The 26156-nt window shown below is 56.2% G+C and overlaps 1 long non-coding RNA gene across 1 annotated transcript in view; it reads right to left on the bottom strand.

Moving 5' to 3' along the window:
* Positions 1-306: 306 nt before the first annotated feature.
* LOC140425118 (uncharacterized) overlaps positions 307-26156 on the bottom strand; it is an 81515-nt gene continuing 55665 nt past the window's right edge. Inside the window, exons 2-3 of the long non-coding RNA XR_011947766.1 lie at positions 20618-20650; positions 307-971 (exon numbers count right to left, since the gene is read on the bottom strand). This is a non-coding gene — a long non-coding RNA (uncharacterized lncRNA). The remainder of the gene's footprint in view (positions 972-20617; positions 20651-26156) is intronic.

Raw genomic sequence — 26156 nt, 5'->3', positions numbered from 1 at the left:
GCCCAGCGAAGGTGAGATACAGATTGCACCGGGCATAGTAAGTCGTGTAACCCGCACAAGGTATCGCGTCCGGCACTATGGCCAATTTGGGCTTCGCCCGCTATTCGCCGTCAGAGCCGGCTCCGGGCCGGGAATCATGCGGTGGTTGAATCGCGCCAAAGGTCTACATTGGAGCCCCTGTGAAATCATTGAAAACGCTTTACCAAATGACGAAACTGTCATGTAGTGTTGCAAACATTTCTGTGTAAAGGGTTCAGAAATGTCATCATATAATCTGCAGATATAAATCCATTCACACACGCATCATTTGCAATTCAATCAATTTTAATTTTTAAAGTTTTGAAACATAAATGATCGTATGCTTTTTTATTACAGTTCATAACAGAATATATTCCACCAGGGCAACATCTTTGAAATTTATACTTCACTTATCAGATTTCTCTTATTCTAAAATGTATTTAAAATAAATCAGTCGCCCTGAAAGAGCGATAGGATTTGAAGGGAGTCGAACCATTCAAAGCAACATTGTAATTTTACCAATCAGAAACAGCAATGGATCCTTTTGGAAATATTTTCTATTTAACTCAGAGCTCAGTTTCCCCTATGTAACTCTGCTCACAAATGGTGCTGAAGCTTTATCTCCTCGTTGTGGCGCTGACAGTCACAAATAGCCCAAAGTAGAGGGTAGCACCATTCAAATACAGAGGTAAATTACTGGGGTTTTTGAATTTAAGAGGAAATTAATAGAGGAACAAATAATTCAGGAGTTTTACACTTAAACAAACTGAAATAAATCACGGCAGGGGACATTTTGATCAAGAATAAAAATGTAGGAACTCAAGATCTTCTTACTAAGAATAGTCTAATTTTCATCTCTGGATTTATTAAAAACAGACTTTCTTTGATTGTATTTCAATAAGCATTTACTGGTGCAGCAGGAACCTCCTTGATTTTCAGTGTTTTCCTGTCACCTGCCAAAATGGAAACAAAATTTCAAGGAAAAGAAATATGAGGCAGTACTCTATACAGTCCTTATATCCAACAGTCCTGAGTGCGAGATTTTTTTAACGTGGAATTGACTTTTAAATATATTCTCATAATGTGCAAGGATTTTTTTCAACGAAAAATTCATTCACAATAAAGCATATTCCATTTTAGACTTTTGCTTCCAGCATTATGTAAGAAGGATCCAAGCCCAAACAAGCTCCAGCACACACATCTTCTGGGATGTATTTAAATAGGTGTCTCTCTGGCAGATTAATAATCAGGGAAGAAGGTTTCAATGGACAGTAATAAGGAAGAAACTCACCGCGCAAGACTGCTTCGTTTATCACAACAGTCACAACTATTAACTATTTTCTGCTGATGTCCATTGTTTCAAACGTTTATTCAAAAGGGAGTCAGACAGAAAACAGGAAATTACAGGCCAGTTAGACCAACATGTTTCATCGGGAAAATGTTAGACGCTGTCATTAAAAATGTGACCGGGCACTTGGAAAGATTCAAACCAATCCGATAGAGCCAACCTGGTTTTGTGGAAAGGAAGTCATGTTTATCCAATTTATTGGAGTTCTAAGAAGGAGTCACATGTGCTGTGTCTAAAGGGGAACTGCTGGATGTACTGTTCTTAAATTTACAGAAGACATTTGCTCAGGGGCCACATCAAAGGTTATTGCCAAATATAAAAGTTCATGGTGTAGGGTGTAACATTTTGGCATAGATAGAAGATTGGCTAGCTAACAGGAAACAGAGAGCTGGCATAAATGGGTCATCTTCTGGTTGGTGGGATGTAACGAGGGATCAGAGCTGGGACTTCAAACTTTTTCAATTTATATAACTGAATTGGATGAAAAGACTCAAGGTATGGTTGTTAACTTTGCTGGTCACGTGAGGATAGGTAGGAAAACAAACTTTGAAGAGGACGTAAGGGGGCTTCAAAGGGACATAAATGGGTTAAGTGATTGGTGCGATGACAATAATCTCTCCCTCAATGTCAACAAAACGAAGGAGATTGTCATCGACTTCAGGAAGCGTAGAGGAGAACATGCCCCTGTCTACATCAATGGGAATGAAGTAGAAACGGCCGAGAGCTTCAAATTTTCAGGTGTCCAGATTACCAACAACTTGTTCTGGTCCCCCATGCCGACACTATAGTTAAGACAGCCCACCAACGACTCTGCTTTCTCAGAAGACTAAGGAGATTTGGCATGTTAGCTACGTCTCTCACCAACCTTTACAGATGCACCATAGAAAACATTCTTTCTGGTTGTATCACAGCTTGGTATGTTACCTGCTCTGCCCAAGACCGTAGGAAACTACAAAAGGTCGTGAATGTAGCCCAGTCCATCATGTACACCAGCCTCCCATTTATTGACTCTGTCTACAATTCCCACTGCCTCGGAAAGGCAGCCAGCATAATTAAGGACCCCACGCACCCCGGACATACTCTCTTCCACCTTCTTCCATCAGGAAAAAGATACAAAAGTTTGAGGTCATGTCCAACTGACTCAAGAACAGCTTCTTCCCTGCTGCCATCAGACTTTTGAATGGACCTACCTCATGTTAGGTTGATCTTTTCTCTGCACCTTAGTTATGACTGTAACATTACATTCTGCAGTCTCTCCTTCCTTCCCGATGTACAGTATGCTTTGCCTGCATTGCATGCAAGAAACAATACTTTTCACTGTACACTAATACGTGTGACAGTAATAAATCAAATCAAATCAAAAAATCCGGCACATGGAGTATCATGTGGGAAAATGTGAAATTGTTCATTTTTGCAACAAGAATAAAAAATAAACTTATTGTCTAAATGATGAGAGATTGCAGGATGATCTCTGTGTCCTGGTGTAGTGCTTTTCAAACTTTTTTTCCTGGGACCCACTTTTACCAACCGGTCGATTTTTGGGACCCACGACGTCTGACCTTTGCGACCCACACAGTCTGATCTTCGCGACCCAATCTGTCCGACCTTCACAACTCACACCGGCTGACCTTCGCAACCGATGCTGGATGACCTTCATGACACATCATTATTGCTTAACTTTAATGCAACAGGTGAGCGTGCTTGGTCCTCACGATCTCACTTGCTTAGTCAGTCACTGTTACATTTCTGCTATGGACTTCAGTTGTCAATTTAAGTTCTCACTGCATCCTTTGAAAAAATCCTGAGGTTTGTCCTCGCTCGCTATGCTTAGTCTTTAAATGCCTTTAATGTTTTGAAGGTTTTATCTTTCATTTGCCAGTACTTCCCTGCATATAAGACACATGGGCTTTGCATCCTGATTTACAATGGCAAAATTAACAAGGCCATAATTCCAGAAATCATCTATCTACTGCTTTGTTCCTGATTTTAGTTCCTTCTTAATTGTTCACCAGAGGTCCTGGAGCTCTGGATACAACTCACACCAACACTGCTTTGTCCTGCTGTGGACTCAAGTGAGAAGTTCTCTCCGTTCGATTCAATTGTGAGATCCTGGCCTGTTTGTGTCTCTGACCCTCTCTTCCTTCATTACAGAATTATCTATCTTCAGTTTTTCACACAGCCCTGTTGCTTGCTTGCTGGCAGCTACAAAATGGACGAATTTCTCATCTGTGACTTTGCGCCCAGAGCACGTGATGTCAGTGTACGTGTGCGTGACCTGCTCTCTGCCGCTGCTTCTGGCAGGAAGACTCCATCGATTTGTAAAAACAATCTCACCCTTGGACAATGTGCTGACATCAGGAGTAGGCAGTCTGGCCTGCTGGGCTGCAGCCCTGCTCAATGTTTGATCCGGTTGAGGGGGCACACATGCACAGGACAGCCGGCATTCTTGAAAGCCGTTCGTGGCCATTGGGCACTTCTTCCCCCAATTGGAACATGGTGACCAATTGTTCTGCAACCCGCCAGACACCTACCCATGACCCAACCGCAGGTCATGACCCTTAGTTTCAAAATTGTCATAATATACATCAGTACATTATGGTGCAATCACATACACACACTGATGGACATGCAGTAGGACCAACCAGCATACATAACACCGCAGCCAATCACCAGTGAGAGCACAAGCACTATAAAGACAGGGGACAGGAGAGTTCCTGCTCATTCTAGCAGCAGCCAGCTCAGAGCACAGAGCTCACAGCCTGCATCACAGACATTCACCATGTGCTGAGTGCCTCACCATAGCTAGTGATAGGAAAGGTTCCACAGTTAAGCTGGTATTGCTTATACCCACGTTTACAGTATGTTAGCATAGTTGAACAGTTAATAAAATAGCGTTACACCACTTCCAGCATTGTTGGCTTGTTTGTGAACCAGAACACCCAACACGACAAAAATGACTGCTCTCATGCAGAAATCACAAAAGGCAGGGATACAGGGAGAGCAAATAATTAGGAAAGCTAATAGAATGTTATTGTTTATTGTAAAGGGAATTGATTACAAAAGTAGGGAGGTTATGCTATACTTCAATTGTACAGGACATTGGTGAGACCACGCAGTATTTTGTAAAGCATGGTCTCCATCTTTAAGGAAAATTGTAAATGCTTCAGAAGCAGTTCAAAGACGACTTATCAGTCTAATATAAGTAATAAGCGGGTTTCTTCTGAGGAAAGCTTGGAGAGATTAGGTCTGTATCCACGAGAGTTTAGAAGAGTAAGAGGCAACTAGTTCGAAGCCTTTCAGATCCTGAGGGGTATTGTCAGGGTGGACATAGAGAGGGTATTTCCCTTGTGGGGGAATTTAGAGCTGGGGATCATTGTTTAAAAATAATTGGTTTCACATTTAAGATAGTGACGAGGAGAAATATTTAGTGAGTGATTCAGCGGCCTCTTCGCGCCTGACTTGGTGTCAAGACAACACTGTTGAATCTCGCAAGAGGCACTGGGCAGGGTAGTACCTTGGCACTACCCCTAGCACCTGGGCACACTGGCACTGTCAGTATGGCACCTTGGCACTTCCAACCTGTTACCCTTCCACTGCCAGGATTCCCAGGTGGATTGGCCAGGAGGGCAGGGGTACTGCCAAGCTGGAAGTGCCAAGGTGCCAAGGTGGCAGGTTGCCTATGTCAGGGTTGGACCCTTGGGGGCCTTGTCTATAAGATGTGGGGTGGGGGGGGGCTCAAGGACCTTGGAAGAAGGATGTTGGATGAGGGTGTGGGGGTCTGAAGGCTGCGGTGTTGGAGCTGGGTGGATCAAAAGATCGGGGCTGCCATTAAAAATGATGCCCCGGTCCGCGAGTAGTCTTCTGCGAGTAGAAATTACTTAAAGAGTGGCCTAGACAGGGAGTTCCTCGCCAGGCCAATAAAAAATGGCAAGGTGCCTTTGAGTAGCGGGGTCTTTCTCAGCCCTCCAGACACAGAGAAACATCCTGATAAACAAGCCGTTCAAAATCCACTGAATCGCACTCTTACGGTTATGAGTCTCTGGAACTCACTTCCTCAAAAAACAATGGAATCAGAATCTTAGAATATTTTTAAAGCAGAGCTATATATAAATAAAAAAGGAGTTTTCTGGGTTTGTGCAATTACTTTGAGCGTTTCACAGAGGAGTGTGCAGAGACCATTGAAATCTGCAATAAACCACTAAAACAAAAATGGTGGAGACAAGTCAGACATCATCTATAAAGAGAATACAAATTATCTGATGTTTGGGTTCTGATGAAGGATCACATGTCAGAATCATTGACTGGTTTGTGTTCTCTCGACAGATGCTGCCTGACCTGCTCAGTATCTCCAACTATTTCGATTATTGTTTAGATTTCCAGCATCTGCAGTATTTTGGGTTTTTGTTCATAGGGAAAGCTGCATCTGGGATTGGGGGAAGTGAACAGATTGATGCCTGAAAATAATTTTTAAAAATCCTTGTTTAGCGAGTCATGACACCATTGAAGAAACCTATGTTGAGACAGGACGTACATGAATACAATCAGCAGAATTCTATCCCAAGAAAGCAACAAAAACTATCAGGTTATTAATTATACAAGAAATACCTTCAGTGATTTAATTTTGTAACCGAAGGACTTCCGGTGGCGGCTATGAAGGAATAGGTCACACATTTGGTGGCTACCTCTCGGGTCGAACCTTTGGTCCTTTTCCCCCGATTTTTTACCGAACTTGATTTGGAAAATTGATGGTCGAGGCAATTGTTGATTGGACTCCCACATCGGTGCATGGAGAGGCAGACTAGAAGTGCTCGCAAAGGAAGAAACAGATGAACAGAGAAGGCTTGGGCTGAAGCTGCAGCGGGAGGCAGCATGGCGGAGGACCGGACCTGTGGCTTGTCGACCCAGCGGCCAACGGAGCAGCTGATGCAATTTATCCAGAAGGGCTTTGCCAAGCAGAAGTGGGACTGCTTGGACCTGATTAAAGAATCAATTGCGCGGCTCGAGCTCAGACTGGACTCCCAAGATCGGGCGATCCAGAAAGTAGAGAAGGTGCTGGCTGAGCAGAAGGAACATCAAACTGCGGTGGAGTGGGAGGTGGGGATGCTGAGAGACCAGCAGAAAAGATTCCTGGAGAAGGCGGAGGACCTAGAGACTAGATCCCGCCGGCAGAACCTGAGAATTGTCGGTCTCCCGGAGGGGTCCGAAGGAGCGGACGCCAGGGCACACATAGCGGGCATGTTTGAGAAGTTGTCCGGTGATGGGACATTCTCCCGACCCTTGGAGATGGACAGGGCTCACAGAACGCTCGCGAGGAAGCCGCATGTGGGGGACCCCTGAGGGCAATGGTGGTGAGATTCCACAGGTACTTGGACAAGGAGCGTATTTTACAGTGGGCCAGGCAGACACAGAGTTGGAAATGGGAGAACAGTATCCTGCGATCCATCAGCATCTGAGTGCAGAAGTGGCCAGGAGAAGAGCGGGGTTCAATCAGATAAAGTCAACCCTTTTTTAGAAAAAGATGAAGTTTGGACTGCTGTATCCGACCTGTCTCTGGGTCACGTATGAGGGGCAACATTTTTATTTCGAGTCGCCCAAGGAAGCGATAGACTTCGTGAAAAGGAACGGACTGGTGGCGGACTGAGGACTTTGAACTTTGCTGCAACGTTCACGATAAAAATTTCTTGTTTTTCGTTTTTCAGACGTTATTTGTAATACCTTCTGTACTGATTTGGGGCCAGTTGCAGAGCTGAGTGAGTTAAAGTTTACATTTGCGCTGATGGGGGATGGAGGTGTGTTTGTTAGATGCTGGGTCTTCTGTTTGATTTTTTCTTTGTTTATCCAGTTATTTTTCTAGGGCAATTGTGTTGGGACTGGTTTTTGAGTATATGTGTATGAGCGGTGGGCAGGGTAGGGAGGGAACAATATGTGGGAGGCGCCATGGGTGGGGGTCACCAAGCTAGCTGGGTGGGCTAGCTCACGGAAGCGCAGTGGGGGGTGAGCAGATGTTATGCTTGTCGAAGGGGTCAGTTTACATTGTGCTGTCACTAGGGGGGGAGAGGGAAAGATGTACTGCTGATGAGGGGGGGACTGTTGCTGAGGGAAAGATAGGAGGCCAGGGGCGGAGGCTGCCTTGGGGCGGGCCGATGGAGGCGTGGGGCATGGGCTGGAGACTGGCCCAAGAAAGGTGATGGCTGATCAGCAAAGTGGGGGGGGGGGGGGAGGCGATCAGCCCCCCAACTAGGCTGATCACCTGGAATGTAAGAGGGCTGAATGGGCCGGTTAAGAAGGCACGCGTGTTCGCGCATCTGAGGGTACTGAAGGCTGACGTGGTATTGCTACAGGAGACGCACCTTAGAGTAGCTGATCAGATCAGATTAAGGAAGGGATGGGTCGGACAGGTTTTTCCCTCGGGGCTGGACTCGAAGACTAGAGGGGTCGCAATCCTGATTAATAAGCGAGTGGTGTTTGATGCGGGAAGAATAGTTGCGGATGTGGGAGGCCGGTACATTATGGTCAGTGGGTAACTGGAGGGGTTGCAGGTGGTACTAGTAAATGTGTATGGAATCAAATTGGGATGATATAGAGTTTATAAAAAGGATGGTGGGAAGATCCCGGACCTAGATTCGCATAGGTTGGTCATGGGAAGGGATTTCTGGTTTAGACCGGTTGAGCTGAAAGATGGGCAGGGTGCCAGCAATGGCAAAGGAGCTAAAGAGGTTCATGGAGCAGATGGAGGAGGTGGACCCCTGGAGATTTGGGCAGCCGAGAGTGAAGGAGTTTTCCTTCTACTCACACATGCATAAAGTGTACACCCGGATTGATTTTTTTATTTTGAACAGGGCTCTACTGACGGGGGTGGAGGACACGGGGTATTCGGCGATCACGATCTCGGACCATGCCCCGCACTGGGTTGACCTACAGGTTAGCAGGGAGAGTAGCCAGCGCCCGCACTGGATGCTGGACATGGGACTTTTAGCTGACGAAGAGGTGTGCAGGCGGCTGAGGAAATGTATTCAGAATTATCTGGAAGTCAACGGCATGGGTGAAGTTTCGGCAGCGGTAGTCTGGGAGGCATTGAAGGCGGTGGTTAGAGAGGAGCTGATTTCGATACGGGCCCATAGGGAGAAGGCAGGCAGAGCAGAGACGGACCGACTGATAAAGGAGATATTGCAGGTCGACAGGAGGTATGCGGAGACAGTGGAGGCAGTGCTTTTAAGGGAACGTCGGAGGCTACAGACGGAGTTTGACTTGTTAACTACAGGGAGGGCGGTAGAGCAGCTGAGGAAGGCGCGTAAAGCCCCGGGGCCGGACGGGTACCCAGTGGAGTTCTATAAAAAGTTATCTGGGATATTGGGGCCGCTGTTGATGAGGACATTTAATGAGGCAAGGGAAAGAGGGGTACTGCCCCCGACGATGTCACAGGCCACAATCTCATTGATCCTGAAGCAGGACTAGGACCTGGTCCCTTTGAATGTGGACGCCAAACTGCCGGCCAAAATCTTGCCCTCGAGGATTGAGGATTGTGTTCCGGACATTATTGTGGAGGACCAGACGGGGTTTGTTAAGGGAAGGCAGTTGGTGGCCAATGTAAGAAGGTTGTTAAATGTGATCATAATGCCCCCGGAATGTAGGGAGGTGGAGGTAGTAGTTGCAATGGACGCAGAGGAGGCTTTTGATCGGGTAGAATGGGAAGATCTGTGGGAGGTACTGGGACGGTTTGGATTTGGGCGGGGCTTTATTGACTGGGTCAGGTTGCTGTATCAGGCTCCTGTGGCAAGCGTATGGATGAATAGGACAATATCGGACTATTTTGGGCTGCATCGGTGCACGAGACAGGGATGTCCCCTCTCCCCACTTTTGTTCGCGTCAGCCATGGAGCCGCTGGCAATTGTCTGAGAGCCTCAAGGGCTGGAAGGGGCTGGTCCGGGGAGGAGTGGAACACAGAGTCTCACTTGGCGCAGACGACCTGCTCCTGTTTGTATCAGACCCACTGGAGTGGGTGGAAGAAATTATGAGGATTCTGGGGGAATTCGGCCGGTTTTCGGTGTATAAACTAAATGAGGGAAAAAGTGAGATGTTTGCGGTCCAGGCAAGGGGGCAGGAGAGGCGTCTGGGGGAACTGCCATTTGGAGTGATAGGGGGAAGCTTTAGGTATCTAGGCATCCAGGTGGCGGGGGAATGGGAACGGCTGCACAAGCTAAATCTGGCCCGACTAGTAGACCAAATGAAGGATGATTTTCGGAGATGGGACACGCTCCCGTTGTCACTAGCTGGGAGGGTGCAGACAGTGAAAATGATGGTCCTCCCGCGATTCCTGTTTGTGCTTCAGTGTCTCCCCATCTTTATTCCGCGGTCCTTTTTAAAACGGGTCAATAAGGTAATCACTGGCTTTGTATGGGCTGGCAAGACCCTGCGAGTAAAAAAGGGGATGCTTGAGTGGAACCTGGGGGAGGGCGGGCTGGAAACGACCACCACGCGCATGCGCCGGCACGGAAACGACCACCACGTGCATGCGCCGGCACGGAAACGGCCACCATGCTCATGCGCCGGCACGGAAACGACCACCACGCGCATGCGCCGGCACGGAAACGACCATCACGCGCATGCGCCGGCGCGGAAACGACCACCACGCGCATGCGCCGGCACGGAAAAGACCACCATGCGCATGCGCCGGCACAGAAACGGCCACCACGCGCATGCGCCGGCACGGAAACGGCCACCACGCGCATGCGCCGGCACGGAAACGACCACCACGCGCATGTGCCGGCACGGAAACGACCCCCACGCGAATGCGCCGGAGCGGAAACGACCACCACGCGCATGCGCCGGCACGGAAACAGCCACCACGCACATGTGCCGGCGCGGAAACGACCACCACGCGCATGCGCCGGCACGGAAACGACCACCATGCGCATGCGCCGGCACGGAAACGGCCAACACGCACATGTGCCAGCGTGGAAACGACCATCACGCGCATGCGCCGGCACAGAAACAGCCACCACGCGCATGCGCCGGCGCGGAAACGACCACCACGCGCATGCGCCGGCGCGGAGACGACCACCACGCGCATGCGCTGGCATGGAAATGACCACCACGCGCATGCGCCGGCACGGAAACGGCCACCACGCACATGTGCCGGTGCGGAAACGACCACCACGCGCATGCGCCGGCACAGAAAAGGCCACCACGCCTATGCACGGCACGGAAACGACGACCACGCGCATGCGCCGGCACGGAAACGACCACTACGTGCATGCGCCGGCACGGAAACGGCCACCACGCTCATGCGCCGGCACGGAAATGACCACCACGCGCATGCGCCGGCACGGAAAAGACCACCACGCGCATGCGCCGGCACGGAAACGACCACCACGCGCATGCGCCGGCATGGAAACGACCACCACGAGCATGCGCCGGCACAGAAACGACCACCACGCGCATGCGCCGGCACGGAAAAGACCACCACGCGCGTGCGCCGGCACGGAAATGACCACCACGCGCATGCGCCGGCATGGAAACGACCACCACGCGCATGCGCCGGCATGGAAACGACCACCACGCGCATGCGCCGGCACGGAAACGACCACAACGCACATGCGCCGGCACGGAAACGACCACCACGCGCATGCGCCGGCATGGTAACGACCACCACGCGCATGCGCCGTCACAGAAATGGCCACCACGCCTATGCGCGGCGCGGAAACGACCACCACGCGCATGCGCCGGCACGGAAACGACCACTACGTGCATGCGCCGGCACGGAAACGGCCACCACGCTCATGCGCCGGCACGGAAACGACCACCACGCGCATGTGACGGCGCGGAAATGACCACCACGCGCATGCGCCGGCACGGAAAAGACCACCAGGCGCATGTGACGGCGCGGAAATGACCGCCACGCGCATGCGCCGGCACGGAAATGACCACCACGCGCATGCGCCGGCACGGAAACGACCACCACGCGCATGCGCCGGCACGGAAACGACCACAACGCGCATGCGCCAGCACGGAAACGACCACCACGCGCATGCGCCGGCACAGAAACGGCCACCACGCGCATGCGCCGGCACGGAAACGACCACTACGTGCATGCGCCGGCACGGAAACGGCCACCACGCTCATGCGCCGGCACGGAAACGACCACCACGCGCATGTGACGGCGCGGAAATGACCACCACGCGCATGCGTCGGCACGGAAAAGACCACCAGGCGCATGTGACGGCGCGGAAATGACCGCCACGCGCATGCGCCGGCACGGAAATGACCACCACGCGCATGCGCCGGCACGGAAACAACCACCACGCGCATGCGCCGGCACGGAAACGACCACAACGCGCATGCGCCAGCACGGAAACGACCACCACGCGCATGCGCCGGCACAGAAACGGCCACCACGCGCATGCGCCGGCACGGAAACGACCACTACGTGCATGCGCCGGCACGGAAACGGCCACCACGCTCATGCGCCGGCACGGAAACGACCACCACGCGCATGTGACGGCGCGGAAATGACCACCACGCGCATGCGCCGGCACGGAAAAGACCACCAGGCGCATGTGACGGCGCGGAAATGACCGCCACGCGCATGCGCCGGCATGGAAATGACCACCACGCGCATGCGCCGGCACGGAAACGACCACCACGCGCATGCGCCGGCACGGAAACGACCACAACGCGCATGCGCCAGCACGGAAACGACCACCACGCGCATGCGCCGGCACAGAAACGACCACCACGCGCATGCGCCGGCACGGAAAAGACCACCACGCGCGTGCGCCGGCACGGAAACGACCACCACGCACATGCGCCGGCATGGAAATGACCACCACGCGCATGATCCGGCACGGAAACGACCACCACGCGCATGCGCCGGCACGGAAACGACTACCACGCGCATGCGCCGGCACGGAAACGACTACCACGCGCATGCGCCGGCATGGAAACGACCACCACGCGCATGCGCCGGCACCGAAACGACCACCACGCGCATGCGCCGTCACGGAAAAGACCACCACGCGCATGCGCCGGTGCGGAAACGACCACCACGTGCATACGCCGGCACGGAAACGACCACCACGCGCATGCGCCGGCACGGAAACGACCACCACGCGCATGCGCCGGCACAGAAACGACCACCACGCGCATGCGCCACCACGGAAAAGACCACCACGCGCATGCGCCGGCGCGGAAACGACCACCACGCGCATGCGCCGGCACGGAAAAGACCACCACGCGCATGCGTCGGCGCGGAAATGACCACCACGCGCATGCGCCGGCGCGGAAACGACCACCACGCACATGCGCCGGGGCGGAAACGACCAGCACGCGCATGCGCCGGCACGGAAACGACCACCACCTGCATGCGCCGGCGCGGAAACGACCACCACGCGCATGCGCCGGCACGGAAAATACCACCACACGCATGCGCCGGCGCGGAAACGACCACCACGCGCATGCGCCGGCACGGAAACGGCCACCACGCACATGTGCCGGTACGGAAACGACCACCACGCGCATGCGCCGGCGCGGAAACGACCACCACGTGCATGCGCCGGCACGGAAAAGACCACCACGCGCATGCGCCGGTACGGAAACGGCCACCACGCACATGTGCCGGCGCGGAAACGACCGCCACGTGCATGCGCCGGCGCGGAAACGACCACCACGCGCATGCGCCGGCACGGAAAAGACCACCACGCGCATGCGCCGGCACGGAAACGACCACCACGCGCATGCGCCGGCTCGGAAATGACCACCACGCGCATGCGCCGGCACGGAAACGACCACCACGCGCATGCGCCGGCACGGAAACGACCACCACGCGCATGCGCCAGCACAGAAACGACCACCACGCGCATGCGCTGGCACGGAAAAGACCACCACGCGCATGCGCCAGCGCGGAAACAACCACCACGCGCATGCGCCGGCACGGAAACGACCACCACGCGCATGCGCCGGCACGGAAAAGACCACCACGCGCAGGCGCCGGCGCGGAAACGAGCACCACGCGCATGCGCCGCCGCGGAAAAGACCACCACGCGCATGCGTCGCCACGGAAACGACCACCACGTGCATGCGCCGGCACGGAAACGACCACCACGTGCATGCGCCGGCACGGAAAAGACCACCACGCGCATGCGCCGGCACGGAAACGGCCACCATGCACATGTGCCGGCGCGGAAATGACCACCACGCGCATGCGCCGGCACGGAAACGGCCACCACGCACATGTGCCGGTGCGGAAACGACCACCACACGCATGCGCCGGCACAGAAATGGCCACCACGCCTATGCGCGGCGCGGAAACGACCACCACGCGCATGCGCCGGCACGGAAACGACCACTACGTGCATGCGCCGGCACGGAAACGGCCACCACGCTCATGCGCCGGCACGGAAACGACCACCACGCGCATGTGACGGCGCGGAAATGACCACCACGCGCATGCGCCGGCATGGAAATGACGACCACGCGCATGCGCCGGCACGGAAAAGACCACCATGCGCATGTGACGGCGCGGAAATGACCAGCACGCGCATGCGCCGGCATGGAAATGACCACCACGCACATGCGCCGGCACGGAAACGACCACCACGCGCATGCGCCGGCACGGAAACGACCACCACGCGCATGCGCCAGCACGGAAACGACCACCACGCGCATGCGCCGGCACAGAAACGACCACCACGCACATGCGCCGGCATGGAAACGACCACCATGCGCCGGCACGGAAACGACCACTACGTGCATGCGCCGGCACGGAAACGGCCACCACGCTCATGCGCCGGCACGGAAACGACCACCACGCGCATGTGACGGCGCGGAAATGACCACCACGCGCATGCGCCGGCATGGAAATGACCACCACGCGCATGCGCCGGCACGGAAAAGACCACCATGCGCATGTGACGGCGCGGAAATGACCACCACGCGCATGCGCCGGCATGGAAATGACCACCACGCGCATGCGCCGGCACGGAAACGACCACCACGCGCATGCGCCGGCACGGAAACGAACACAACGCGCATGCGCCAGCACGGAAACTACCACCAAGCGCATGCGCCGGCACAGAAACGACCACCACGCGCATGCGCCGGCACGGAAAAGAACACCACGCGCGTGCGCCGGCACGGAAACGACCACCACGCACATGCGCCGGCATGGAAACGACCACCACGCGCATGCGCCGGCACGGAAATGACCACCACGCGCATGCGCCGGCACGGAAACGACTACCACGCGCATGCGCCGGCACGGAAATGACCACCACGCGCATGCGCCGGCATGGAAACGACAACCACGCGCATGCGCCGGCACCGAAACGACCACCACGCACATGTGCCGGCGCGGAAACGACCGCCACGTGCATGCGCCGGCGCGGAAACGACCACCACGCGCATGCGCCAGCACAGAAACGACCACCACGCGCATGCGCTGGCACGGAAACGACCACCACGTGCATGCGCCGGCACGGAAAAGACCACCACGCGCATGCGCCAGCACAGAAACGACCACCACGCGCATGCGCTGGCACGGAAACGACCACCACGTGCATGCGCCGGCACGGAAAAGACCACCACGCGCATGCGCCGGCACGGAAACGGCCACCACGCACATGTGCCGGCACGGAAACGACCACCACGCGCATGCGCCGGCATGGAAACGACCACCACGCGCATGCGCCGGCACCGAAACGACCACCACGCGCATGCGCCGGCACGGAAAAGACCACCACGCGCGTGCGCCGGCACGGAAACGACCACCACGCGCATGCGCCGTCACGGAAAAGACCACCACGCGCATGCGCCGGCGCGGAAACGACCACCACGTGCATACGCCGGCACGGAAACGACCACCACGCGCATGCGCCGGCACGGAAACGGCCACCACGCGCATGCGCCGGCACAGAAACGACCACCACGCGCATGCGCCGCCACGGAAAAGACCACCACGCGCATGAGCCGGCGCGGAAACGACCACCACGCGCATGCGCCGGCACGGAAAAGACCACCACGCGCATGCGCCGGTACGGAAACGGCCACCACGCACATGTACCGGCGCGGAAACGACCGCCACGTGCATGCGCCGGCGCGGAAACGACCACCACGCGCATGCGCCGGCACGGAAAAGACCACCACGCGCATGCGCCGGCACGGAAACGACCACCACGCGCATACTCCGGCGCGGAAATTACCACCACGCGCATGCGCCGGCACGGAAACGACCACCACGCGCATGCGCCGGCGCGGAAACGACCACCACGCGCATGCGCCAGCACAGAAACGACCACCACGCTCATGCGCCGGCATGGAACGACCACCACGCGCATGCGCCGGCGCGGAAACGACCACCACGCGCATGCGCCGGCGCGGAAAAGACCACCACGCGCATGCGCCGGCGCGGAAACGACCACCACGCGCATGCGGCGGCGCGGAAACGACCACCACGCGCATGCGCCGCCACGGAAACGACCACCACGTGCATGCGCCGGCGCAGAAACGACCACCACGTGCATGCGCCGGCACGGAAAAGACCAAACGCGCATGCGCCGGCACGGAAACGACCACCATGCACATGTGCCGGCGCGGAAACGACCACCACGCGCATGCGCCGGCACGAAGACGACCACCACGCGCATGTGCTGGCATGGAAATGACCACCACGCGCATGCGCCGGCACGGAAACGGCCACCACGCACATGTGCCGGTGCGGAAACGACCACCACGCGCATGCGCCGGCACAGAAATGGCCACCACGCCTATGCGCGGCGCGGAAACGACCACCACGCGCATGCGCCGGTACGGAAACGGCCACCACGCACATGTGCCGGCGCGGAAACGACCGCCACGTGCATGCGCCGGCGCGGAAACGACCACCACGCGCATGCGCCGGCACGGAAACGACCACCACGCGCATGCGCCAGCACAGAAACGACCACCACGCTCATGCGCCGGCATGGAACGACCACCACGCGCATGCGCCGGCGCGGAAACGACCACCACGCGCATGCGCCGGCGCGGAAAAGACCACCACGCGCATGCGCCGGCACGGAAACGGCCACCATGCACATGTGCCGGTGCGGAAACGACCACCACGCGCATGCGCCGGCACGAAGACGACCACCACGCGCATGTGCTGGCATGGAAATGACCACCACGCGCATGCGCCGGCACGGAAACGGCCACCACGCAAATGTGCCGGTGCGGAAACGACCACCACGCGCATGCGCCGGCACAGAAATGGCCACCACGCCTATGCGCGGCGCAGAAACGACCACCACGGGCATGCGCCGGCACAGAAACGACCACTACGTGCATGCGCCGGCACGGAAACGGCCACCACGCTCATGCGCCGGCACGGAAACGACCACCACGCGCATGTGACGGCGCGGAAATGACCACCACGCGCATGCGCCGGCATGGAAACGACCACCACGCGCATGCGCCAGCACAGAAACGACCACCACGCGCATGCACTGGCACGGAAAAGACCACCACGCGCATGCGCCGGCGCGGAAACGACCACCACGCGCATGCGCCGGCACGGAAAAGACCACCACGCGCATGCGCCGGCACGGAACGACCACCACGCGCATGCTCCGGCGCGGAAACGACCACCACGCGCATGCGCCGGCACGGAAAAGACCACCACGCGCATGTGCCGGCGCGGAAACGACCACCACGCGCATGCGCCGGCGCGGAAACGACCACCACGCGCATGCGCCGCCACGGAAACGACCACCACGTGCATGCGCCGGCGTGGAAACGACCACCACGTGCATGCGCCGGCACGGAAAACACCACCACGCGCATGCGCCGGCACGGAAACGGCCACCACGCACATGTGCCGGCACAGAAATGGCCACCACGCCTATGCGCGGCGCGGAAACGACCACCACGCGCATGCGCCGGCACAGAAACGACCACTACGTGCATGCGCCGGCACGGAAACGGCCACCACGCTCATGCGCCGGCACGGAAACGACCACCACGCGCATGTGATGGCGCGGAAATGACCACCACGCGCATGCGCCGGCATGGAAATGACCACCACGCGCATGTGACGGCGCGGAAATGACCACCACGCGCATGCGCCGGCATGGAAACGACCACCACGCGCATGCGCCGGCACCGAAACGACCACGACGCGCATGCGCCGGCACGGAAAAGACCACCACGCGCGTGCGCCGGCACGGAAAAGACCACCACGCGCGTGCGCCGGCACGGAAACAGCCACCACGCACATGTGCCGGTACGGAAACGACCACCACGCGCATGCGCCGGCGCGGAAACGACCACCACGCGCATGCGCCGGCACGGAAAAGACCAGCACGCGCATGCGCCGGTACGGAAACGGCCACCACGCACATGTGCCGGCGCGGAAACGACCGCCACGTGCATGCGCCGGCGCGGAAACGACCACAACGCGCATGCGCCGGCACGGAAAAGACCACCACGCGCATGCGCCGGCACGGAAACGACCACCACGCGCATGCGCCGTCGCGGAAATGACCACCACGCGCATGCGCCGGCACGGAAACGACCACCATGCGCATGCGCCGGCACGGAAAAGACAACCACGCGCATGCGCCGGCACGGAACGACCACCACGCGCATGCTCCGGCGCGGAAACGACCACCACGCGCATGCGCCGGCACGGAAAAGACCACCACGCGCATGCGCCGGCGCGGAAACGACCACCACGCGCATGCGCCGGCACGGAAAAGACCACCACGCGCATGCGCCGGCACGGAACGACCACCATGCGCATGCTCCGGCGCGGAAACGACCACCACGCGCATGCGCCGGCACGGAAAAGACCACCACGCGCATGCGCCGGCGCGGAAACGACCACCACGCGCATGCGCCGGCGCGGAAACGACCACCACGCGCATGCGCCGCCACGGAAACGACCACCACGTGCATGCGCCGGCGCGGAAACGACCACCACGTGCATGCGCCGGCACGGAAAACACCACCACGCGCATGCGCCGGCACGGAAACGGCCACCACGCACATGTGCTGGCACGGAAACGACCACCACACGCATGCGCCGGCACAGAAACGGCCACCACGCGCATGCGCCGGCACGGAAACGACCGCCACGCGCATGCGCCGGCGCGGAAATGACCACCACACGCATGCGCCGGCACAGAAACGGCCACCACGCGCATGCGCCGGCACGGAAACGACCACCACGCGCATGCGCCGGCGCGGAAACGACCACCACGCGCATGCGCCGGCACGGAAACGACCACCACGCGCATGCGCCGGCACGGAAACAGCCACCACGCGCATGCGCTGGCACGGAAAAGACCACCACGCGCATGCGCCGGCGCGGAAACGACCACCACGCGCATGCGGCGGCACGGAAAAGACCACCACGCGCATGCGCCGGCATGGAACGACCACCACGCGCATGCGCCGGCGCGGAAACGACCACCACGCGCATGCGCCGGCACGGAAAAGACCACCACGCGCATGCGCCGGCGCGGAAATAACCACCACGCGCATGCGCCGGCGCGGAAACGGCCACCATGCGCATGCGCCGCCACGGAAACGACCACCACGTGCATGCACCGGCGCGGAAACGACCACCACGCGCATGCGCCGGCACGGAAACGACCACCACGCGCATGCGCCGGCACGGAAACGACCACCACGCGCATGCGCCGGCACGGAAACGACCACCACGCGCATGCGCCAGCACAGAAACGACCACCACGCGCATGCGCTGGCACGGAAAAGACCACCACGCGCATGCGCCGGCGCGGAAACGGCCACCACGCGCATGCGCCGGCACGGAAAAGACCACCACGCGCATGCGCCGGCACGGAAACGACCACCACGCGCATGCGCCGGCACGGAAACGACCACCACGCGCATGCGCCGGCGCGGAAACGACCACCACGCGCATGCGCCGGCGCGGTAACGACCACCACGCGCATGCGCCGGCGCGGAAACGACCACCACGCGCATGCGCCGCCACGGAAACGACCACCACGTGCATGCGCCGGCGCGGAAACGAGCACCACGTGCATGCGCCGGCATGGAAAAGACCACCACGCGCATGCGCCGGCGCGCAAACGACCACCACGCGCATGCGCCGGCGCGCAAACGACCACCACGCGCATGCGCCGGCGCGGAAACGGCCACCACGCGCATGCGCCGGCACGGAAAAGACCACCACGCGCATGCGCCGGCACGGAAACGACCACCACGCGCATGCGCCGGCACGGAAACGACCACCACGCGCATGCGCCGGCGCGGAAACGACCACCACGCGCATGCGCCGGCGCGGTAACGACCACCACGCGCATGCGCCGGCGCGGAAACGACCACCACGCGCATGCGCCGCCACGGAAACGACCACCACGTGCATGCGCCGGCGCGGAAACGAGCACCACGTGCATGCGCCGGCATGGAAAAGACCACCACGCGCATGCGCCGGCGCGCAAACGACCACCACGCGCATGCGCCGGCGCGCAAACGACCACCACGCGCATGCGCCGGCACGGAAACGGCCACCACGCACATATGCCGGCACGGAAACGACCACCACGCGCATGCGCCGGCACAGAAACGGCCACCACGCGCATGCGCCGGCACGGAAACGACCGCCACGTGCATGCGCCGGCGCGGAAACGACCACCACGCGCATGCGCCGGCACGGAAACGACCACCACGCGCATGCGCCGGCACGGAAACCGCCACCACGCGCATGCGCCGGCACGGAAACGGCCACCACGCTCATGCGCCGGTGCGGAAACGACCACCACGCGCATGCGCCGGCACGGAAACAACCTCCACGCGCATGCGCCGGCGCGGAAACGACCACCACGCACATGCGCCGGCACGGAAACGGCCACCACGCGCGTTTCTTGTTCTGAAAATTTCCATGTAAATCTGTTAAAATCCATCCAAATTTCTCCAGAAAATTTCTCCTTGATTTGTCATTCAATTATTTTCATACACGCCTGTGAAAAATCTTCAGCCATTTTTCTGGTTTATTGGTGCGCAAAATGTTTCCCTCCTACAAGGGCGCTAATCTTTAGGTCTACCTGAGCTTGCCGGTGAAGTTAAGATACATATTAGCTTAGTCCATAAAATTGAACATTATTAGTGCTTGAGTTTCCACTGGGACTTACAGCAAAACAAACAAACTGACTTCAACCTGATAACAAAAATCCCCTCAAAGGGTACAGTTCGTACAATAACACAGCTAAGAGGTTCTCAGTAAGATGTGCTTACCTTGTTAGATGGCACCACAATTTAATCACTTTCCTAGGAAAGGAAAGAAGAAGCGATACAGATTAATTCACATCGATCATTTAAAACATTTATGAATCAACAGTTAGGCAGGTCAGGTGTTAGAAGGACCAAAGTTGACAGGCATATTAACCATGCTGCTGTCTCTGTTCAAACACCAATCTCCACTCTGGTCAATGCAACACCGCTCCATCACTCACTCAGCAACACTTCACAGGACAAGCAGAAGCGACTGCTGGAGAAAGTGGAAGACCTGGAGAACTGTTCTCGCAGGCAGAACATCCGTATCGTGGGCCTGCCGGAGCGGAGCAAAGGAACGGATGCCGGTGCATAAGTTGGGAAGATGTTGCAGAAGCTGCTTGGGGAAGGTGCGTTTGACCAGTCATTGGAGGTGGATCGAGCCTACAGGGTGGTAATGCACAAGTCCCAGGGAGGCGAGCCACCGAGGGTGATGTTGTTACGGTTGCATCGGTGCCTGGATAAGGAAAGTATCATGAGGTGGGCCAGGCAAACGAGGTGATGCAACTGGGAATGCATCGAGATTCGTGTGTATCAGGATCTGTGGGTAGAGATGGCGAAGAAAAAGGCGACCTTTAATAAGGTCAAGTCGGCCCTGTAGAACAAGGGTGTAACGTTCAGACTACTGCACTCGGCTCGCCTATGGGTGACCTATTGGGGCCGGGAGTTGTACTTTGGCTCGGCGGAGGAGGCAGTGGACTTTATGAAAGTGAATGGACTGGCAGGAGAAGGAGGACCTTGAACTTTGATGGAGGAGAAGTCGAGTGTATGTATTGTACTGTGAAAAACGTTGTTTTTTTGGTGTTCGGGTTTCTTTCGTTTTTTTCTTTTTTATGTTTCTTTCGGGGTTAGGCTGGCTTACAGTTCTTTGTCAGGGGATGAGGGGTAGGTCTCTGTGTTCGGACGTTGAGAGGGATTGTTTGTTTGTTTTTACTTCTCGCCTTTGTTTTGACTGTTTGCTTTAAGACCGGGAGGAGGGAAATCAGTGGGTGTAGGATGTTAGGCTCCATGGGCGGGGGCTCCCAGGCTAGCTGAGTGGACTAGTTCCCAGAAGTGAAATGCGGGGTGAGCTGAAAATCTATGTGGAGTTGGAGGGGGAGTGGGGGTGGCGGGGGGGGGGGGGGGGGGTGGGGGGGGGGGGTCGTGTTAGGTACACTGGTCTAACACTGGCTGCAACTGGATGCAGCTTAGATCAGAAAGGTACTCCAGACCTTGACGTTAGTTCAATCAGGTTTATTGAACTAATAGCACAATTAGCACAGTCCTCTGTGAGTCCGACTCTCTGCTAACTTAAGTGTAGTTACTCTGTCTGACTGAACCAGACTAGCTCTTAGCCATGTGGTGGAGGTGTGAGATTGTAACAACACCCTTGACTGACTCTCTAGATGTTCATCAGTGGAAAGAGGCGGAGTGTGAGTGCCTCGTGTCTTTTATAGTCAGACCCCACCCCTGAGTGTCCTGCCTACTTATTGGTCATGTCCTGGTCTCTGTGTCCATTAGCTGCTTGTCTGTGTATCATAATATGTGTGCATATCATGACATCTCCCCATTTTTTTAATGTTTGGATGACATATGTGAACGTATTTACAAGAATAGGCCAATATTAACATACATACATGCAGTGGATGTGAACATATGTACATGTGAAAACAGCTGTCTAATGCGAGAACACAGAACATAGCAAACAGAACAAATGTTCATAAGTCCAGTCTCTGTGGTTTGCGTCTGATCCTGGTCGACCGCCGGAGAGGTGGTGGTGGGGACGACAGCGCCTTGATGGGCGGGATTGAAGCCTGACTGGTGGCCTCGTGAGTCGAGGTATCAGGAGGTGGCAAAACTAAAGAAGGAAACGGAGAAGAATGTGGTTGCGGGCAGACAACTTTGCGCAGTGCCCGTCTGTTTCATCGCACAACAGAACCATCAGCCAGACGCATAACATACGAGCGGGGGTCAGCCTGTCGAACGACGACAGCTGGAGCTGACCAGCCTCCATCAGGGATCTTGACCCGAACAGTGTCTGACGGGGATACCACGGGCAGATCGGTGGCATGAGCATCATAGCCCTGTTTTTGCCGGTCTCTGAGTTGCTGCACTTTCTGCAGCACCGGGAGGTGATCCAAGTTAGGCACGTGTATGGCTGGAAGTGTCGTTCGCAGGTGCCTGTTCATCAGGAGTTGAGCCGGCGACATGCCAGTGGACAGTGGGGTCGCCCTGTACGCAAGCAGCGCAAGGTGAATGCCAGACGCAGAATCCGCGGCCTAGCAGATGAGCTGCTTCACTATGTGCACCCCTTTCCCAACCTTCCCGTTTGACTGCAGATAGTGTGGGCTGGAAGTGATGTTTGAACTGATACGACTGGGCAAACAGAGACCATTCACGGCTGCTGAAGCACGGGCCATTGTCACTCATGACAGTGAGTGGGATGCCATGCCTGGAGAACGTCTCCTTACAGGCCTTGATGACGGTCCGAGATATGAGGTCTGACAGCTTCATGACTTCAGGGTAATTGGAAAAGTAATCAATGATTAACACGTAATCACGACCATTTGCATGAAAGAGATCGATGCCAACCTTGGATCACGGAGAGGTTTTGATTTCATGCTGCTGAAGTGTCTCCTTACTCTGCGCTGGCTGGAAGCGTTGACAGGTCGCACAGTTCAGGACCATGTTCGCGATGTCCTGGCTGATCCCGGGCCAGTAGACAGCCTGCCTGGCTCTACATCTGCACTTTTCCACACCCAGGTGGCCCTCATGGATATGACGTAGCACCAAGCTCTGGAGATTGTGTGGAATTACAATCCAGTCCAGTTTGAGGAGGATGCCATCAACCACCGTCAGGTCGTCCTTAACATTGAAAAACTGAGGGCACTGCCCTTTTTGAGAGCCATTGGTGAGGTTTTGCATAACATGCTGCAAGAGGGGATCTTTGGCTCTTTCCTCACGGATACGAATCACCTTCTCATCAGATGCCGGGAAGGTGCTAGCACACAACTGCACCTGTGAGTCAACCTGTGACTCAATGTGCCAGATGACGTTCAGTGGTTCACTAGGCACGGTGATGGAGCGGGACAGCGTATCGACAATGATGAGCTCCTTGCCAGGCATGTAGACCAGGTCAAAGTCATACCTTCTGAGTTTGAGGAGGTTGCGCTGCAACCGAGGCGTCATGTCATTAAGGTCCTTGTGGATAATGTGGACCAGGGGCCTGTGATCTGTCTTGACTGTGAAGGTCAGCAGGCCGTAGACATAGTCGTGAAACTTGAGAATGCCAGTGAGAAGGCCCAGGCATTCCTTCTCGATTTGTGCATACCTTGATTGTCCTTGATGCGTAGCCAACCGGTGCCCAGGATGAAGTGTCATCGCATTGCAGCAGGACCGCACTGATGCCATCCTGGCTCACATCTGACGAGATTTTCGTTTCCCTGTCTGGGTCAAAAAATGCCAATACGGGTGCAGTGGTGAGCTTGGCTTTCAGCTCCAACCACTCTGCCTGATGGGCCGCCTTCCACTCGAAGGCAGTGGACTTCTTCACTCGGTTTCGTCGGGCCGTGCTGTGTGAGGCCATGTTTGGGATGAACTTGCCCAGAAAATTGACCATGCCCAGAAAGCGTAATACAGCCTTCTTGACTTCCGGGACCTTCATGGCTGCGATGGCCTTGACCTTGTCTGTGTCCGGGCGCACGCCCTGCTGAGAGATATGGTCACCTAGGAACTTGAGTGTCGACATGCCAAAGCAACATTTGGCCTTGTTCAGCTTCAGGCCATTGGCGTAGACACGGCGGAATACCTGCTGGAGACGGGAAACATGCTCCTCAGGGGTTGTGAACCATATGATGATGTCATCCACGTACACACAAACCCCTTTGATGCCCTTCATCATCTGCTCCATGATGTGATGAAATATCTCCAATGCCGAGACGATGCCGAATGGCATACGGTTATAGCAGTACCTGCCAAACGGTGTGTTGAAGGTGCAGAGCCTTCTGCTGGACTCATCCAGCTGGATTTTCCAGAATCCATGTGACGCATCTAACTTCGTGAAAAAACGTGCATGTGCCATCTCACTGGTGAGTTCCTCCCGCTTCGGGACGGGGTAGTGTTCACGCATTATATTCTGGTTGAGATCCTTGGGATCAATGTGGATGCGCAGGTCTCCAGAGGGTTTTTTAACCACCACTATCGAGCTGACCCAGTCAGTCGGTTTGGCTACCCTGGAAATGATCCCCTGCTGCTGCAGCTCCTTGAGCTGTTCCTTCAGGCGCTCCTTCAGCGGAGCCGGGACCCGGCGTGGTGCATGGACCACTGGCTTGGCATCAGGTCACAGTAGGATCTTGTACCGATAAGGCAAAGTGGAGGATCTCGTTGAATAAGCCCGCTGCACCAGGTTTAGCTTTTTGCAGGCATGCGCGCCCAGTAGGGATGCCCTGTCCGGCTTGACAATTTCAAACCATAGCCGTGCATGGGTACTCTGGTTGGAGACGAGTAGATGGCAAAACCCCAGTGCCGTGATGGCATTACTGTTATAGTCCAGGAGCTGGCAGACTGCTGGAAAGACCTTGGGGGGCTTCTTGACGCGTTTGATGTCTGCCTGTGCGAGAGGTTTGGCAGAAGCACCTGTGTCCAGCTCCAACTGGATGGAGGAGCGGTTGACCTGCATCACCGCACGCCATTCGTCCTCCAAATCCACAGCGAGGATAGACTGAATGTGAGATGAGTCCAATACATGGACTGGATAATAATCCAGTCTCAATACACAAACTGGATAATTATCTACACTCAATACACAAACTGGGTCATAAGCTACACTCAATACACTGGATGGATAATAATCTACACATCGTCGCACATGCGCAGTGTGGCCGGCAGACATATGCACCTGCGCGGTGTGGGTGGCGGCAGCTTCATTATCCCATCGCGCATGTGTGGGGCTCCGGGAAAAGCACGCGAGATGGCCGCTGTCATCAATGCTGAGGCGCTGCATCTGGGAGATGGCCCAGACACTCACTGCCTCGTGGGAGGCAAGTTTCTCATTTTCCACCGATTTGTATTGGGAATACTGATTTTTTGCGTGCTCATGAAGTGTACATGTTTCAATCGCGACTGGCAGGGTCATATGCTTGATTTTTAAGAGCTGCTCTCTCAGAGGATCAGAGTGAACTCCAAACACGATTTTGTCTCTGATCATGGAGTCAGCAATATCACCAAAGTTGCAGGACAGCACTAGCAGATGGAGATTAGTTAAGAAGGCATTGAACGATTCATCTTTACCTTGTTGACGTTTTTTGAATATGTAGCGCTCGAAGATTTCATCGGTTTCCATTTCACAGTGACTATCAAACTTGTCCAGGTTGGTCTGAAACTATGTCTTGTCCTGGCCTTCAGTGAAGTTAAAGGAGTTGAAGAGTTTGATGGCTTGATAACCCGCTGTTGAGACGAGAAGCGCGAACTTTCTTGCATCAGACGCACCCTCGAGGTCTGAGGCTTCGATGTACAACAGAAACTT

The sequence above is a fragment of the Scyliorhinus torazame genome, chromosome 6 (assembly GCF_047496885.1).
Source record: "Scyliorhinus torazame isolate Kashiwa2021f chromosome 6, sScyTor2.1, whole genome shotgun sequence".
In the NCBI taxonomy this organism is placed as follows: domain Eukaryota; kingdom Metazoa; phylum Chordata; class Chondrichthyes; order Carcharhiniformes; family Scyliorhinidae; genus Scyliorhinus; species Scyliorhinus torazame.
This window is presented reverse-complemented; position numbering and strand designations above follow the sequence as displayed.